We start from the raw sequence: 14,947 nt of genomic DNA, 5'->3' as shown, positions 1-14,947 counted from the left end.
TGTGGCATTCGAATAGACCACACTTTTCTGACCCTTCACCCTATGTAAGTTTCTCCATTAACTTACCGAATGCTGAGACTGGATAAGTAATATTTTTCCCTTGGCACAAAGAAGCTCTCTCTCTCTCTCTCTCTCTCTCTCTCACACACACACACACACACACAGACACACGCACAAACACACACAAACACGGGTGAGATCCTAATTGAATATTTCTCACCATTATTCACTGTTGACAAAGGCATGGTTGCTCGGGAACTTGGGGAAAAATAGTAATGTCTTAGGGAGTGTACATATAACAGTGAAAGAGGTGCTGGAAGTCTTACAGCGCATCGAGATAGATGAATCCCTGAATATTATTGAAGTGTATCCCAGGATATTGTGGGAGTCGCGGGAGAAATTTGCGGGTTCCCTAGCAGAGATATTTAAATCATCGTTAGACACAGGTGACTTGCCTGAAGATTGGAGAGTGGCAAATGTTGTGTCTTTGTTTCAAAACGGCCTGCAGGGAAAAGCCTGGAAACTACAGGCCAGTGAGTCTCGCATCTGTGGTGGCTAAATTGTCGAAATACATTTTGAGAGACAGGATCTACAGTCATTTAGAGATGCAAGGACTGATTAGGGGCAGTCAGCATGGCTTTGTGAGTGGAAAATCATTTCTCAGAAATTTGATTGAATTTTTGAAGGGATAGCCAAGAAGGTTGATAAGGGCAATGCAGTTGATGTTGTCGACATGGAATTTAGCAAGGCCTTTGAGAAGGTATTGCATAGTAGGCTGTTGCATAAGGTTAAATCTCATGACATCCAATGTGAGGAAGCTAAATGGATACGAAATTTGTTTGATGACAGAAGCCAGAGGGTTGGTCTACAGAGTTGTTTTCAAACTGGAGATCTGAGACCAGTGGTGTGCCTCAGGGATTAGTGCTGGATCCACCGTTATTTGTCATCTATATTAATGATTTGGATGAGAATATAGGAGGCATGGTTAGTAAGTTTGCAGATGACATCAAGATTTGTGGCATCGTGGGCAGTGAAGAAGGTTGCAGTGGGATTAAGGTCCATTGGGCCAGTGGGCTGACGCCTGGCAGATGGAGTTTAACTTTAGATAAATGAAAGGTGAGACATTTTGGTGGATTGAACGAGGACAGGACTTACTCAGTTAATAGTATGGCTTTGGGAAGAGTTACAGAACAAAGAGATATAGGGGTATAAGTTCAGAGATCCTTGAAAGTGGATTCACATTTGGACAGAGTGGTAATGACGGCATTCGGCATACTTGCTTTCATTGGACAAAACATTGAATAAGGGAGTTGGGACGTCTTGTTGAAATTGCACAAGGCATTGACAAGGCCAACATTGAATACTACTCTGGTCAATCTGTCATAGAAAATAAATCATTAAACTATAAAGAGTGCAGAACAATTTTTGTTTAGGATGCTGCTTGCACTTGATGCTTTGAGCTGTAAGGAGAGGTTGGATAGACTGGGACTTTTTCCTCTGGAGCGTAGAGGCTGAGGGGTGATCTCATCGACGTATATAAAATAATGAGGGGTATAGATCAGCTAGATAGTCAATATCTTTTTCCGAAAGTTAGGGGATTCAAAAACAAGAGGGCATCGGTTTAAGGGGGGAGAGAGAGAGAGAGAGAGAGAGAGATACAAAAGTGTCCAGAGGGGCTATTCTTTATTTTCGCATAGAGAGTGATGAGTGTCTGGAACAAACTGCCAGAAGTACTAGTAGAGACGGGTACAATTTTGTCTTTTATACCGTTACATGAGTAAGATGGGTATAGAGGAATATGGGCCAAATGCAGGCAATTGGGATTATCTTAGGACTTAAAAAAAAACGTGGGGTGAACAATTTCGGCCAAAAGCCTGTTTCCATGGTGTAAACCTCTATGACTCTATGACGCACACACACACACATGCACCTCGAGGCAGTCATACCCAGATACATGCAGAGAGACACACACTGACACATTGAGAGACACACACGCCCAGAACCACACACAGATACATACAGACTGGATTTGGGGACCAAATAAAATATTTCCAATCTTGATGCTGACGCACACTTAATGGTGAGGGGGATTCATGGGTGACATGAAGGGATTTTGGACAGGCTGAGTCAATGGGCAAGAACATGGCAGATGGAATAAAATCTAAATATGTGGAAGTTATCCACTCTGGCAGAAAAAAAATACATCAGAGAGGCAGAGTAGTTCCTAAGCGGTGTGAGATTGGACAGAGTTGTTCCCAGAGAGAGCTGGGTATCCTTGTTCATGGGTCACTAAAAGCTAGTGTCTAGGCACTGCAAGAACTTAGAAGACGAATGCTACATATGTATCTAACAAAACAGGAATATGCGTGTACACGTGTAATGTACGTGTGTGTGTGTGTGTGTGTGTGTGTGTGTGTGTGTGTGTCATGATCTGTTTGAAAGTTCGAGCATTATTTGTGGACCAAATGGCCTACACCCGCCCATTTGTTCCTTTGAGAATAAAGTACACACACACACACACACACAGGCACACAGGTCTAGAGACACACGGAGACACACAGACTGAGGTATTGAGAAACAGACATGCCCAGAAACAAACACACAGATAGAAACACAGTCAGATACTTGAAGTGGAGATCAAATTTAATAATTCAAACTTTGCTGATCGCACAAACATATTGGAGAGGAGGATGCAGTGGGGTTACAAGGGGATTTGGACAGGCTGAGTGAATGCACAGACATGGCAGATGGGATAAAAAGTGACTCAGTATTTAGTTGTCAACTATGGTCGGAAACGGAAGAAAAACAGAACTATAAAATATTACCTACATGGTGTGAGGTTGAAAAGAGTTGGCTTCCACGGAGACCTGGTCACTAAAAAATAGTATTCAGGTACAGCAAGCAATGTGGAAGGCAGATGCTATGTTCGTTTGTCGCAAAATATTAATGTGAGCGTGCACATTAGTTTGGATGCATCTGGGTAAGTGCCTGTGTGTGTGTTTTTGTATGGGTGGGTGCGTGTGAGTTCACCATGATCAGTTTGAATGTTCTATCAGTATCATAGAACATAGAACATTACAGCACAGTACAGGCCCTTCGGCCCTCAATGTTGTGCCCAGCTAAGTCTAAACCCAAGATCAAGTTATCCCTCTCCCTATAATTCTGGTGTGCTCACGTGCCTACCCAATAACCGCCTGAAAGTTCCTGAAGTGTCCGACTCCACTATCACATCAGACAGTGTATTCGATGGGCCAAATGACCTGTATCTGCTCCCATGTTACTTCAAGACTTCAATACATGTACACGCCGCTGATACTCACACAGACAGGTATGGACATAGAGGCATGCAAGCGTACAAACACACTCACGCATGAACACGCACACACACTCAATCATAAACACACAAACACACGTACACACACAGACACACATATACCTGTACAGAATGATATGCAGATTAGTTACATTTATTAACACAATGTGATAGAATGCTGAGTATGCTAGTTTGTAACTGACTCAAGAAACAGCAATGTAAGCAGTATCACTGGAAGCATCAATTTGCAAAGAAAGATTAACATTTTGTGAATGGATAAAACTAGTGGATGTTTTCAGTGAGGGAAATGCAATTTAACGCACCTTAAATCTGAAAATCAAAGAACCATGTTGTTTATAAATGTCCATATGTTAAGCGTAAGGAACGATCAACAAATGTCTTTATTCAAATTCTTTGGATAGGGGAAGAAGAGAGAATGCACAAACACTGAGCGACCGCAAAATATAATCGGTGCTTAATATTCATGTTTTATTGTGAAGATCTGAGATCATGATTGAAATAAAGGAGAGTCCGCAATCAGAACCGGCAACATTTCTGTTCTGTTTTTCATAAAATTAAAAATCAACATTTAAAAAATCCTCAAACAGAGCAGAAGGAGAAAGAATTTTACTCTGTATGCTGTATGCAGGGTGACAGTACTCGATCAATTGTGCAGATGATGGTTAACCCTAAAATTCAAGAATTTATTTAAGGAGTGACTTAATCATTCCCAAACGGAGAGGATTGATAAACAGGAACATTGGCTGTTGGTTGGGGAGTCCAAGATTTCAGCAAATGGGATTTTAGACGGTGTTTAATGTTTAAGGCTTTCAGGTAAGAAATCAGGAAATATTTTGAGATTTAATGCCTCACTTTCCTCCCTTAAGACATTTCCTAAATCCAGCCTTTTTTGACAAAATCTAATATTGTGTGCAGTTTTCGTCTCCTTATCGAATAAAGAATGTACTTGCAATATAAGGAGTGCAGATACAGTACACCAGACTGATTCTTGGAATGGCGTGACTGTCCTTTTAGGAGAGACTGGGATGACTGCATCTATATTCACTGGAGTTTGGAACATGAGAGGCGATGTCATTGAAATATATAGAATTCTAGCAGAGGTGAGCAGACTGGATGCAGGGATGTTGTTTCCTTTGGCGGGGTGGGGTCTAGAAAAAGGGATGAAAGTTTCAGTGTGCAGGGTTTGACATTTAAATCTGAGATGAGGAAAAATGTCCTCACTCAGAGGCTGGTGAAATTGTAGCTCTCTACCACAGAAGTTTGTGGTTGCGAAACCAGTGAATATATTTTAAATGGATATATATTACTGTACTCTAAAGGTGCCAAGAATTATGGGGAGAGGGCTGGTATCCGGTGCCGAGTTTTAGGGTCAGCCACTGTCGTGTCCAATGGCAGAGGTCGAAGGATCGACTGGCCTCGTCCTGCCCCTATTTTCTATCTTTCTCTGTAAGGTGCTGGGTGATGGCACTGAATATTAATTCTTTCATAGAGCCCACAAGACAAAAAATAGTCACAGTGATATCTGATTCTGTTGCAGAGTTAGCAGCACAGAGACCCAGGCTAATTCCTGAAGAAATTGGTTCAATTCCCTCCCCAGCACTTGGAGTAATTTCAAATAAATTGATCGAAGCAAGAGCGATGGGATTAATGGTCTCCTCCATCGTTGTAGGAGTCTAATAATTTGTTGTTTGTAAACTCTATTACAGAGTTGTCAGAAGACAATTTAATTTTTCACTCCCCCCCCGCCCCCTTACCCCCCGCCTCGCCTCCTGTCCCTCCCAATCAACTCAACAGCAGCTATTACAGGATACAGATTCTTTACAGGTGTGTTAAAATCGGACATTACTTTCTTAAACTATAACCAGACACAAAATGCAGAGAACAGTTTCGCTTACTGGGTTCTACAGTGAGTTTGCTTCCACTGCCAAAAGTAAGCTTTCTGCTTGCATAGTTTGCAAAGTAATACCAGATGGTACAAAATCGACATACCCACATGAATAGCAATGTAAGGATTGTTTTTCATGCTAAGGTTTTTGAGATTTGATTTTCTTCCGCGGTTGGTTCATTATTGCATCCTGAAACAAATGTAAAACAATATCCCAGGAATGATGTTCTTGCTGGAGAGGGAGTGGAGGGAAGGTCACCGGACAGATTCTGGAGTGGCAGGACTGACATATGAGGGGAGATTGAGTCGGTTAGGATTTTATTGTTTGGGGTTCAGAAGAAGGAAGGCAGGGGGAGAAGATCCCACTAAAACCCATAATGCAGGATTAGACAGGGTAGATGCAGGATGGCGGCAGGGTCCAGAACCGGGTTTCATAGTCAAAGAATATGGGACTGATATGAGGAGAGTTTAATTTTCACCAAGAGAATGAAAAGCTTGTGTAATTCACAATTACAACGGTTTAAACAGAACAATGATGCTTATTCGTCTCCCCTCTCTCATTTAAATCTACTCTCTGACTGGAATCTTCCTGTCCCCTTCACAGGACACAAATCTGGTTCTCAGTTCAATACCATATTACTGAGGCTTGCAGTCCCAACTCCTTTCCAATGTACCTCTAATGCCTGGGTAAGCTGAGCGAGATCAAAAGTGACTCAAAACTTAACAATCTCCTCGCCTGCATGCCACACATTATATTGGCACTCTGCCCAACTTGATTAGACTACTTACAACAGAAAACTAGATCACAGAGGAGACGTGGAGTGAAAGAATAAAAAAAAACATTGACTTCACACTCACTTGGTATAACTGTCACCTGAGTGCCGCTGCCAAACGTTAGCTTTTCATAGCACAATTGCTCAGACAGAAACCTTCTATTGAGAAAGCTGTTTTAGATTTCAGACAATTCACGGCAAAGACAAAGTTGGAACAGTCACTGATTCGCTGCAGATAACAGATATTGCATATCTTATCCCTCCCAACCATCACAGGCTAAGTGGGCCGAATGGCCTCCTTGGGTGCTCTAGGATTTTACCAACGTGAAGAATTTCTGAGCCAAGGTCGCCACTGGTAAAATATAGCAATTCACGTCCTCCCCCTACAACAAATATATTTTGCCTCTGCACTTTTGTTAGATAACAAGGGAAGGCCTTTCAGCCCTTTGCTCCTGCTCTGCCAGTCTCTGAAATAGCTTAACTGAAAATTGCAACATGGCCTTGCCACTGGCGCCTCAACATCTGATAGAAAATAAATACAATTCAACGGATAATATTTAATTTGTTAGCTGAGCTTTCTCTCCTTACTGATGTTTCCTGACCTGCTGTTTTTTTTTAACCAACATTATCTGTCCTTACTTTCATAATCCTGTTAGATTTAGGAGAGGTAAACAGACATGTTGAGTCTGAAAGATGCGTTTAACAGTTACTTGGGCTCATTTTCAAACAGAGATATTTTTATTTATTCATGGGACATGGGCACCATTATCTGGCCAGAATTTATTATCTATTCCCAATTGCGCTTGAGAGTCAACCAAATTGCACCTGTAGGCCAGATCAGATCAGAATTGCAAATTTATTTCTGTAAAGGACATTCCTCAACCAGATGGGTTTTTCCAACAGTTGCTTTCATCGTCAACAGTGTTTTCTTAATTGCAGATTATTAAATTTGAATTCCACCCTCTACCGTGGTAGGATTCGAACGCAAGGTCCCAAGAACACTAGTTGATTTCCTGGATTAATAATCTAGTGAGAAGGTAATAATTGCCAACCTAGCTGTGTGAGACCCCTTGGGGATGAGTAAACATAACATGACAGTTTTTTTTTTATATATCAAGATGGAGAGTGACATAGTTGACTCGGCGACTACTGTGCTGAATCTTAATGAAGGAGACTATGAAGGTACGAGGCATGATTTCGCCTTTATAGATTGGGGAGACTTACTTAAAGGGATGACAATGGATCTCATAGAGACTTATACAATTCGAACAGGACAAGACTTAGTAGATGAAGAGAGAATATTCCCGATGGTGGGGGAGTCCAGAACCAGGGTTCTGAGGATTCAGGGTAGACCATTCAGGGCGGAGGTGAGGAGACATTTCTTCACCCAAAGAGTGGTGAGCCTGTGAAATTCATGACCACAGGAAGTAGTTGTTGCCAAAAGACTGAATTTATTCAAGAAGCGGCTGGATGTAGCACTTGGATGAATGGGGTCAAAGGTCATTGGGAGAAAGCAGGATTAGTCTGTTGAGTGGATGAACAACAGTGACCATAATAAAAGGCAGATTATGTTTGAAAAGCCAGAGAGTGCTGAAACACTCTGTACATACATAAATGCCTCTCTGGACATACAATTTTCAACTTTCCACTGTTCTGTCCATTTGACCAGTCCTTCCATATCGATCTGTAATGTCAGGCTTTCCTCCCCGCTATTTACCACACCAGCAATTTGTGTGTCATCTACGAATTTACTGATTATATCCTTTGGATCTCTACCGTTCTAATTAAATATCTAATGATGCATTAATCTATCTGACAGCTTGTTTTTAATTTTAAGCATTACTTTCGCTTTTGTCACCATTCGCCAGACACGGGTTCAGCAGAAATGTCCATCGAAGAGTAAAGATAAATCAGCTGGCACCTATTTGTCACAACATTCAGTTGGTTCCCTCAGGCAAAGGTGAGTTTCTAAGTCTTGTTATAATAAGGAGCACTGTGACTAGTTATCAGCAGAAAGCCACAACTGCATCAGCTCATTCAGATTCCAACCAATATACACAACAAGGATCGGCATATTCACCAATGTGTGTGGGAGCCTCCACAACTGCCATGGTGAGCGAATATAAACATTAAAACATATCTATTGCCAAGAGAGGAACAATGCATCTTATACAATTCTACAGGTCTATGCACATCCAAGCCCAAATTAGAAGCCAAATTGCCTCCCTGCACCTAATGGTGCAGTTAGGCAGGATTCCTCTGCCTTCAGTGATAGCTATTTCTGGAACATGTCGCTAGACTGTTGTGAAGCGCTGAGAGCGTGAGAGAGCCATACTATATATCAAGCCTGGCTGAGCAGGAGCCACTCTCTCATTCCCAATCTTTCACAGCATTGTTTTTCCTTGGTCATCAGAGCCTAGGGTAGGGACTCGTACCCGGCGTTTCTGGCTCAGAGGCAGGGATTTTAGCCCACTGTACCGCAACACCTCCGCAAAGTATGAATGACCATTGTATTACATCGCCTCCTTTAAGCTTGTACTTATTTTAAAAAAACACGATTTGGTCACATGTTTGAACTGTAAATATTGATTGTCATCCTACTGTAAATAGATCATGATGGAAGATTGTTGAGGACTTACTGGGCTCCACAGTCAGTTTGGTCCCTTTGCCAAAGACAAGCTTCTCAGTTCGGTAATTAGCACAATGTTAACAGCTACTACAAAATATAGACCCAGCCATCTGAACACAGGGATAGCTCACATTCACTTTGAGTTCGTGCCACTTGTTTTAATTAGCTTCTCTCCTGAACCAAATACAACCGTTCCCTCCCTCTCCCTCACACTTAGCTCCCCCTGATTTTTTTTTACTATTTCAGGGAACAGTATTTGGATAATAAGTTGTCTGTGTTTTACATGCTCCATATTTACCAGTACTTCTCACTGAATACCCAGGAGAAACAAATCCGAGGAAAATAGTTTGACATCAACACACGAACGTCCAAAGTGGGAGCCGGAGTGAGGCACTGGGCCGCTCCAGCCCAACCGCTGTTCAGTAAGATCATCACTGATCTGATTGTAACTTCACCCCCACATTCCTGCCTATCTCCGACCACCGGTTACCCTTTTTAATCAAGTATCTAGCTAACAGTCATTAAATTATCGAATGTCCTGTTTCCCCTGATGATTGAGAAAGAAAGTTCAAGAAAATCACGACTCTTTAAGAGAGAAAACATCTCCTCATGTCTGCCTTCAAAGGAGAGACCCTTTTATTTGAACCATGAAACACCCAATGTATTGCTCCGAAAATAACACTGCTCATTGTTCTGTCTGTTGTGGGGATAGGTGTCCTCCTGTCTACTCTATCTCTGACCCTTATTAGTCTGAAGCAACTTTTACAGTGCTGTTTATCTTTATGACACCATGACCCTGTTGGGATGTTCCTCTTTTAATTATCTATCAATGTATCATTTAATTGCATTGCACACAATCATTTCAGCAATGCATCTCCTTGCCAGCTACCAGGTGGGTTTTTATGATAAAGGCCAGTTAAATGTTTTAAGGAAACAATCCTGAATTGTGGAAACAATAAAGCTCACATCTGCTCTATCTCAATACCCAGTGAAGCTGCTGTTTGGATTCCCAATGAGAACTGCTCACCCGTTCCATACAAAAATAGTGTCAATTGAAATTAACCAGTAACTGTGTGGCTCCATGAAGACATGGAGGGGAAATAACATGTTGAGTAAACATTGTCCAGGATTAGTTACTTACTGGGTTCGACAATCAGCCTGGTTCCATTGCCAAAGATGAGTTTTCTAGTCATTTCATGTGACACAGTGTTTGATTCCGTAACCAGATCCATTGTGATCACGTCCACCTCTCTCTGCCCTTCTGCTGTGTTCCAGCACCGTGGGGAAGCGGCGGGAGGGCGTGGGCGGGGGGTAGGAAAGGAGGGGGATGTGGTGGGGGTCAGTAATTGTGTACACTCGGTGGGGATGGAAGGCGGTGGTGGGGAGTGGTGTTGGGACGGTGCTATTCAGAGACCTTGGTTTTCTCCCGTGGTGCTGGGAGGTTATTGTACGGGTGTTAAGGGAGATTCAACTACCGTGTGCCGACTCAGTCCACAGTAATAGGTCGCCGAGTCGCTGAGTTGCAGTTTGGAGATCTTTAACTGGCTGCTTTTCTTGACAGAATCGATAGAAGCAGAAATTCTCCCTCCGGCAGCGGTTTCTTTATTGTCCCCTCCTGAAGTGTGTGTCTGAAGCAAGTATTTCAGAGCCTGTCCTGGGGACTGACTGTACCAGTGTATTGTGTACTGACAGAACCCAGAATATACACAGCTCAATGTAACCGAGTCATCGGCGCCAGACATTTGGAGAAGCTGATTGTTGGATACCAGGGAAGGGGAATCTGCAGGATAACAAAAAAAGACTTTTTTTAGGTCTTGCTACTTTTTCTACCCAGGGATTGTGTCAGTTGCAGGAGGAGCTCAGTTTTATGCGGTGTTGTTATTATTTTAATTCTAATGGAACGAAATTCACTTATTCTATAAACCAGTGTACAATGAGATAACATTTTATTTTACACAAGCTCGAATGATCTGTAACGATGTTATTAAACTGGAGAGAGTCCAGAAGAGATTAACAAGGATGTTCCCAGGACTCAAGGGACTGAGGTTTAGGGAGAGATTGGACTTTTTCCTTTGGAGCATAGGAGATAGAGGGGGGATCTTGTAGAAGTGTATAAGATCATGAGAGGCATGGATAGGGCGAATGAACTCAGTTTTATTCCCAGGGTTGGGAATCGAGGACAAGAAGGAACAGGGAAAGAATTAACGGGAACCTGCAGAAAAAACTTTTTCTTTTACACAGAGGGTGATAGGTGTGTGGAATGAGCTGCCGGAGGAAGTGGTTGAGGCAGGGACATTGACAACATTTAAAAGGCATTTGGACAGATACATGGAGAGGGAAGTTTTAGAGGGATATGGGCCAAATGCAGGCGAATGGCTGAGTTTAGATGGGCATTTTGATCGGCACATGGTTCAGTTTGGACCGAAGAGCCTGTCTTTCTGCAGTAAATTCTGTCAATCTATGAACACACTGTCAGCTCAGTAGGAGCTGGTTTAAGAGTGAAATATGAATGAGTAATGATCACATACATGAACTGGAAAACAATAGGTTTATCCGGAACATTAATGGCTTGTGGAAGAAATGGATTTCATTTATAAAGGGGCAGCATCTACCCGAGGGGCCGAATGTCGCCCTTCCATGCTAAATGATTCTACCGTATATGCTCGGTTTCAGCTTCCATTTTCCATGTTGAGAGACAAACTGAGGGAACATTTTATTATCAGTGACACAATCCATTTCTAGAAATGATTGTCAGAAAGCAACCCAACTGCATCACATCTCAGTGCACAGCAAGATCCAACAAAGAATGACTGTTGTTTATCAGCTCCAACGGGGCAGAAACATGCCGAACAACGGTGGTCAAATGCCATACATTTAATCAGGTTTAACACTTTCTGGGAGCATTGTTTTGAAATCTATGTGTTTATTGTTCTGTCAGCATCATTTTTTCCCCCCTTCACTTTATATTGAAATCTCGAATCAGATTCATTTCATTCACTTTTTGTTGTTTGGGATTTTGTGTCGTGGGAACATGCCCCAAAGTCTCATACTTGTTGTCAGTTGCGATCATTCTGTTCAGTTTCGGCAGTGGTTTTACTGTCAACTCCCACATCACACCTAACACTGGCACCCCCACCCCCTGCCTCACCGCCCTCTCCCCCCGAACCCACTCCGCCCCCGTCCCCTCCTCCCCTCCCCCCCCACCCCAAAGCCTCGTCTCACTATCCCTGCCCCACTGACCACTGACTCCATCAGGTCTCAAAGAGACTTTCCCCGGGACTGACTGGAGCCGACCCCAGAATCACACCCTGCTCCCAACTCGGAATCTGTGCCGGATGATTCTCCACAGGAAGATTCGATGGGATTGAAACCAGAAAGATCACAATGATAAAGTGAAGGGGACATTAAACGAGACAGACTGTAACAAGGCGGGGTTTGGAATTACTTACCGGCTGTGACAGTCACCACCGTCCCGGATCCATCCGCATCACCAGATTTACACAGTGACTCCGCCCTCAGTCTCCTCGGTACAAAAACTACCGATATCTCAATCTGCCGGAAAACCATCACCAGTCACTCGGAAATGCCCAATTATTCGGGGGATTTAAAATCAATAAATAATATTCAAGGTTTCAATGTTTCTGTCGGTTCAAATTGTAATTTTGTGAGGCCCGAGCTCTCAGTAAATGGCCGCAGGAAGGAAATATTAACTTCATATATCGCAAAAAAAATCAAAGAAAGATGTGAGTGGTGGAGATTACAGTGGAAATAATCCAGATCACAGGGATAATAACATCAAACCAATGATTCACTCTCTGGGCACTGAGAATTTATATTGTAATTGTGCACAGGTATTTGTTCAGTCTCTTTCCACTGTGGCCCACCCCATATATTTACACAGTGTTACAGTTCAGCATCAAAACCTGTGGTACTGGGTGGGATGTTGGAACATGAATTAAACAGCGCGGAATGTGGCTCCCAGTTCCGGCTGTGAGCCTAGGGTCCCATCTGGTGTCAGGGTTTGTAACTGGGATCAGTCATTCCCATTCTCAATTCATCGAAAACACTCCCAGCAATGATACCCCCACCCATTCACACTCCGTATTTATAAAACTCAAAATGTCAACGGTAATAATCAGGTCTTATTAAAAATAAACTGCGGCACCGAGAGTGTGAGGCACAACTGTGGGGATAGGCTGGTGGGGGGTGGGGGGTTATTCAGGATAGATTAACTCTGGTTTTTCATTTGGTTCTGTGAGAATCTGCAGGGAGAGTTTTTGTATCACGGGAAGCGGAGGTCCATCACTGTGTGTAGTACTTATAATGAGCTTTACAGTAATAGGTGGCGGCGTCTTCAACTCTCACATCCCGAATTTCCAGCGAAAATGTCTTTTCTGCTTTGTTCACAGACACAATAAATCTCCCTCCGCTGGAGATCTGCTCCCGCTCCTTCCCGGGCTGGGTTTGTTTGAAGAACTCGCCGTTTTGCAAGTAATAGTAATAACCATCTAAAACACAGGTGATGGAGAGAGACTGACATTCCTGCTTGGTCACCTCTCCTGGCGTCTGTGTCACTGACTGACTGAAAGATCCTGGAAATTAAACACAGAGAGTTGAATGGACCATCAGAGCTGAACCACACAATGGAGCTAAAACCCCAAACAGTGTCTGTAATTGGGATGGACTGGGACAGCTTTACGTCCAATCCACACAATGTGGGTTAGTTTGATCGGTACTCACGGGGTAAACAGACACACAGGGTGAAAACAAGAAGGATTCCCATCTCTCTGCTGCCCGGAGCTGATGGTTTATATGACGGGGAGCTGGAGACTGCAGAGTTTGACTGCTCTGGGACACTGGATCTCAGAACTGAACTGAAATACCTCAGGCCTGAACATTGTTAATTTAGGCCACGCCCATTGTTTAAAATAAAACTCGAGAATGGAAAGGTGGCAGGAAGCTGTGAACATTCAGTCGAGGCCCCACAGTTATCTGGGCCTCGGAGCTCCCGATCCCAGGATCTGATCCCGTGACTCTTCTGAATGTTGTCACCCAGAGTTTGTGAATGTCTCTCTTTGTCAAAAGTAAGGAAGATTCTTTTTTTTTTCAGTGTCCAAGTGTAGAGATGGCAGTTAGGACAGTGATATGCTCCTCCTGCTAGATGTGGGGGATTAGGGAACCTTCTAGTGTCCCTGGCGACTATGTTTGCGGGAAGTGTGACCAGCTGCAGTTCCTCACACACCCCATGGTTCAGTTGGAGCAGCAGCTGGAAACACTCTTAATGGATCCAGAGTGAGGTAGACAAATGAGTACAAAATTGGCTTGGTGACAAAAGACAGAGGGTGGTTGTCGAGGGTTGTTTTTCAAACTGGAGGCCCGTGACCAGCAGTGTGCCTCAGGGATCAGTGCTGGGTACACTGTTTCTTGTCACTTATGTTAATGATTTGGATGATAATATAGGGGGCATGGTTAGTAAGTTTGCAGATGACACCAAGGTTATTGGCATGGTGGACAGTGAAGAAGGTTATCACTGATTGCAACGGGATCTTTATCAATTGGGCCAGTGGATTGGTGAATGGAAGATGAAGTTTTACTTAGAGGAATGAGAGGTGATCCATTTTGGTCAATCGAATCAGGACAGAACTTATTCATTTAAGTTATAGAACAAAAAGATCGAGCAGTACAGGTTCGTAGCAGAGTCACGGGTGGACAGAGTGGAAGAAGGCATTCAGCATGCTTGGTTTGATCGGTCAGAACATTGAATACAGGAATTGGGACGTCTGCTTGAAGTTGCACAAGACATTGGCAAGGCCACACTTGGAATACTGTGTACAATTCTGGTCACCCTATTATAGAAATGATATCATTAAACTAGAAAGAGTGCAGAAAAGATTTACTGGGATGCTGCCAGGACACATGTACAGATATACACAATCTCAGACAAACAGCTACAGACAAACTAACAGACACACACAAACACATACACAAACACACACAGACATGCCCACAAAAACATAGACTTACATAAACACAAGAACTGGCACACGCAGACATACAACTATCACACACACCCTCACAAACACAGAGATAAACTGAGACAATGACCAGTTGATGTTAATCTCTAATCCACCTGCTGGGAATGGTAGGAAGGACTATTACTTACGTGGCGAAAAACTGCAGCAGGCGACGGTGCAGAGGGACCTCGGGGTCCTTGTGCATGAGTCGCAAAAACCCAGCTTGCAGGTGCAGCAGGTGGTCAGGAAGGCGAATGGGATGCTGGCCTTCATAGCGAGGGGGATTGAATATAAAAGTAGGGAGGTCTTGCT

The sequence above is a fragment of the Carcharhinus amblyrhynchos genome, unplaced genomic scaffold (assembly GCF_965287045.1).
Source record: "Carcharhinus amblyrhynchos unplaced genomic scaffold, sCarAmb.v2.hapA scaffold_38, whole genome shotgun sequence".
Lineage (NCBI taxonomy): Eukaryota > Metazoa > Chordata > Chondrichthyes > Carcharhiniformes > Carcharhinidae > Carcharhinus > Carcharhinus amblyrhynchos.
The sequence above is the reverse complement of the archived record's forward strand: the minus strand, read 5'-3'. Positions refer to the sequence as shown.